Here is a 5099-nt window from a genome sequence, read left to right as displayed (position 1 = left end):
CAGCACTTGCCTGTTTGCAGAGGGTCCCTATGAGAAAGGAGAAGTGAGGAGGTAGGGAAGAGACCCCAAGTCCCCATATAGGCCACCAAAAATGTCATGGTCTGGGCATGGGTTGGAACAGAATTTCCAGACATGAGACAGAATGAGAGGGGAAATAAAGTTTATTAGAGTGGGAGACACTGTTAGAATAGCAGGCCAGCCCAAGGGAGAACTGACGTTGAACAGGGGTCCTTAGTCCACGTTTATACTCGGGGTATAAGGAGTGGGATAGAGGTCTTGTGGGTCATTTGCTGATTGGAGGCACATGTACTGAGTGGGGGAGGAAGAGTAAGGCAAATGTCTTTTCCCTATGGGGTAGGAGGGGAGACAGGTTATACTGCTCAGGAGGACCTGAAATCCATTAATAGTTACAACATGAATGAGGGAAGGACGATAAGGGTCTGGTTTTTCTGTTCCTGCATTCCAAGACCCTCTTTGGTTTTATCTGCTCTTTCGTCCCTGGGTCACCACAGCTGGGTTTCACCATTGTATATTTACAGAAATAAATCCTTCTTGCCCTAGTATGTACAGTTCCTTTTATTCTCAACAAAAATGGAAAACAGTTGCTCAATACTATCTATCCTTTCATCTACTTGAAGTCTTATATTTAAAATTCCTTAATCTCACCGATACCAGCAAGCTAATTCAGATTCAAAGCTAAATAGGCACAAGTTCTATAACCTTCACTAATGAATCTTCATAAATTAAAATGCTATTGCCCCTCTTCTGATCCTTTTGTATGTGGAAGACAAATAAGGGCTGCAGGCTTTAAAGTAAGATCTTCCTTGAGGTCTAGCTATAACAAACAATGTTGAAAGCAAAGGTCATAGAAAGGATAAGAGATCAGGGACTGCAGGCAACATGTTATTTGGTTGAAACTAAAATGAATCCAGAGATTACAATTCTATTGTTTGAAGTAGCAGATGAAATCACAGAGGAAAAGATTGACAGGCATGTCAGTGACATGTTAAAATGCTTGCAATATAATACTGAAAGGAAAGGCTAAATTAAAAAAAATTGTAGATAAAGTATATTCATGTGGATAAAAATTGAAAGAAAAGTGATTAACAGCTAGTTGGTTAATTTTTTGATTAGTCAAAAATTTTAAAGTTTTCTAATATTATTTTCTGTTTTAAAATAATAAATATAATGTAAAACAAGGAAGTATTCTCATATCCTGGAAAGTTCCTAAAATATAAGTCATTCTATAGTGTGATTCTGGAGATACATTATGAGTAAGATGAAAGTGAAAAATTATCAACTGAGCATATAACCAATAAAAGACATCTTAAATTTAGCATTTAAACATGATATCAAGTACGTTGTAACGTCATTGAATTTCAACTGCATTCCCAGTGGACATGACACATACTCATAAAAATGGTGCAAGGAGGGCAAGCATAATGAGGTTTTTCTTAGAAACTTTAAAAGACCATATCAAAGGAGAACTCTCAAGTCATTATCCTAATATCTCTTGTGACACCCAATAAAAGGTTTAAGAAAGTATCATAAATCATTACAGAAAAATTACCAAATCCTAACTTATCTGTGGAATCTGAAATTTTTGCCTTGTCCATGATTATTTAAAAATAATAATACTATGATCTTCTACTACCAAAACAAATATTAAACAACTAATGTACCTATGATTATTTAAAAATAATAAATTTCTGAGCTTCTGCTACAATTAAAAATTTAAAAAATTAAATGATCATATTTACAGAATATGTCCACATGAGTTTGATCCCTGGGTCGGGAAGATCCCCAGAGGAGGGCATGGCAATCCACGCCAGTATTCTTGCCTGGAGAATCCCATGGACAGAGGTGCCCAGTGGGCTACAGTCCATAAGGTCACACAGAGTCAGACATGACTGAAATGACTTAGCACAGACATGGACAGGACCCTGCAGGGCATTCTCAGGGACAGAGCCTATCCCCAACATCCTCCTCCTTCCTTTGCTTCTTGTTTGTAGAAAAGCTTAGCTTCTTAGGCTTTCCCCAAATTACCAAAGAACAAATTTAACCAGAGAAGTGAGAAAAAGCAGAAACAAAGGAAAAGTATCAAGCAAGACAAAATAATAATAGTTTAGCCATAAAACAAAGTCAGTGACCTTTAGTTCCTCCCCAGGGCAATTGATAATATCCTGAGCCATATTCTTGAATTGTTTTGCAGATACTAATAACCCCCACCAGGGAAAAGAAGTTAATTGCAAGCTGACCACAAGTATGGAGACCCCAGACAGAGACCTCAGACATGTTAAAACTGGAAGGTTAATGATGTTAACTCCCAAAACATCACCTTGTTACCTCACCACCAACAAATTAGAAGGATGTACTTGAGCAGATCATGAACCTTGAAATTCTCTACCTAACACTGACTTTAAACCCCTTTCCTGAAAGCCACTGGGGAATTTGGGTCTTTTGAGCATGACCTGCCCATTTTTCCTGCCTGGCCTGACATTGGGCATCTGGCAATAAATGGTGTACTTTCCTTGCTGGTGTCAATATACGTCTGATGAGCTTTCCTACACCTCTGATGAGCGAATCCAAGTTTGATTTGAAAACAGTTTCTTAGCCTTGAAAACTACTTCGTGATGGATTAATCTTACTTTTTAAACTTTATTTTCCTGATCAGTAGTTCACAATATTGCTCACTATCAAATTTAAGTTATTCAAAATTATACTATTTCTTTAACTGGCCCTCATTCAGTCAGTTCAGTTGTTCAGTCATGTCCAGCTCTTTGTGACCCCATGGACTGCAGAACGCCAGACCTCCCTGTCCATCACCAACTCCCGGAGCTTGCTCAAATTTGTGTCTATCGAGTCAGTGATGCCATCTAACCATCTCATCCTCTGTCATCCCCTTCTGCTCCTGCCTTCAATCTTCCCCAGCATCAGAGTCTTTTCCAATGAGTGAGCTGTTTGCATCAGGTGGCCAAAGTATTGGAGCTTCAGTCTCAGCATCAGTCCTTCCAACAATTACTCAGGACTGATTTCCTTTAGGATTGACTGGTTGGATCTCCTTGCAGTCCAAGGGACTCTCAAGGGTCTTCTCCAACACCACAGTTCAAAAGCATCAATTCTTTGGCACTCAGCTTTCTTTATGGTCCAACTTGGGCTTTCCTGGTGGCTCAGAGGTTAAAGCGTCTGCCTCCAATGTGGGAGACCTGGGTTTGATCCCTGGGTCGGGAAGATCCCCTGGAGAAGGAAATGGCAATCAACTCCAGTATTCTTGCCTGGAGAATCCCATGGACAGAGAAGTCTAGTAGGTTACAGCCCATGGGGTCGCAAAGAGTCGGACACGACTGAGCAACTTCACCTTCACCTTCACACATCCATACATGACTACTGGAAAAACTGTAGCTTTGACAAGATGGACATTTGTTGACAATGTCTCTGCTTTTTTAATATGCTGTATAGGTTTGTCATAGCTTTCCTTCTAAGGAGCAAGTGTTTTTAAATTTCTGGCTGCAGTCACCATCTGCAGTGATTTGAGAACTCAAGAATATAAAGTCTGTCACTGTTTTCATTGTTTCTCCATCTATATGTCATGAAGCGATGGGACCAGGTGCCATGATCTTAGTTTTTTGAATGTTGAGTTTTTAAAGTTTTAAGCTTTTTCACTCTCCTCTTTTACCTTCATCAAGAGGATTTTTAGTTCCTCTTCGCTATCTGCCATAAGGGTGGTGTGATTTGCATATCTGAGGGTATTGATATTTCTCCCAGCAATCTTGACTCCAGCTTGTGCTTCATGCAGTCCCGGATTTCCCATGATGTACTCTGCATATAAGTTAAATAAGCAGGGTGACAATATACAGACTTGACATACTCCTTTCCCAATTAGGAACCAGTCCATTGTTCCATGTCCAGTTCTAACTGTTCTTGACTCCCATACAGATTTCCCAGGAAGCAGGTAAGGTGGTCTGGTATTTCCATCTCTTAAAGAATTTTCCACAGTTTGTCATGATCCACACAGTCAAAGGCTTTAGTGTAGTCAAAAAAGCAGAAGTAGATGTTTTCCTGGAATTCTCTTGCTTTTTCTGTGATCCAATAGATGTTGGCAATTTGGTCTCTGGTTCCTTTGCCTTTTCTAAATTCAACTCAAGCATCTGGACGTTCTTGATTTGTGTACTGTTGAAACCTGGCCTGGAGAATTTTGAGCATTACTTTGCTAGCATATGAAATGAGTGCAATTGTGCAGTAGTTTGAACATTCTTTGGCATTGCCCTTCTTTGGGATTGGAATGAAAACTGACCTTTTCCAGTCCTGTGGCCACTGATGAGTTCTCCAAATTTGCTGGCCTATTGAGTGCAGCTCTTTCACAGCATCATCTTTTAGGATTTGAAATAACTCAGCTGGAATTCCATCATCTCCACTAGCTTTGTTCGTAGTGATGCTTTCTAAGGCCCACTTAACTTTGGACTCCAGGATGTCTAGCTTTAGGTGAGTGATCACACCATTGTGCTTATCTGGTCTTTAAGATCTTTTTTTTATACTTCTGTGTATTCTTTCCACCTCTTTCTTTGTACTCATCACTTATCTCTCCTTGCTATTCTTTGGAACTCTGCATTCAGATAGGTATATCTTTCCTTTCCTCCTTTGCCTTTCACTTCTCTTCTTTTCTCAGCAATTTCTAAGGCATCCTCAGACAACCATTTTTTCCTTTTTGCATTTCTTTTTGTTGAGGATGGTTTTGATCACAGCCTCCTGTACAATGCTAGGAACCTCTGTCCATAGTTCTTCAGGTATTCTGTCTATCAGATCTAATCCCTTGAATCTATTTGTGACCTCCACTGTTCATAATGTATAATAATTAAGACTAATGTGATTAAAAAAAAAACCTGTGTCTTTCAACTTTCTTCTCTGTATTTTAGGCATTTCCCCCTACCTTCTCCCTATTTACCAATTACCAAGCTATTGCAAAAAGAAATTGCATTTGAGAAGAATGACTTTGCAATAACAAATAAAAATAGAAGTGTCACATTTTCCACTCAGTAGGAATAGAGCTGGAAAGCTAGAATTTGGTAGAATGTCCAAGGTTTTCTAAAGAAGAGGAAGCC

Source organism: Capricornis sumatraensis, chromosome X, assembly GCF_032405125.1.
Source record: "Capricornis sumatraensis isolate serow.1 chromosome X, serow.2, whole genome shotgun sequence".
NCBI classification, from domain to species: Eukaryota; Metazoa; Chordata; class Mammalia; order Artiodactyla; family Bovidae; genus Capricornis; species Capricornis sumatraensis.
This window is presented reverse-complemented; position numbering follows the sequence as displayed.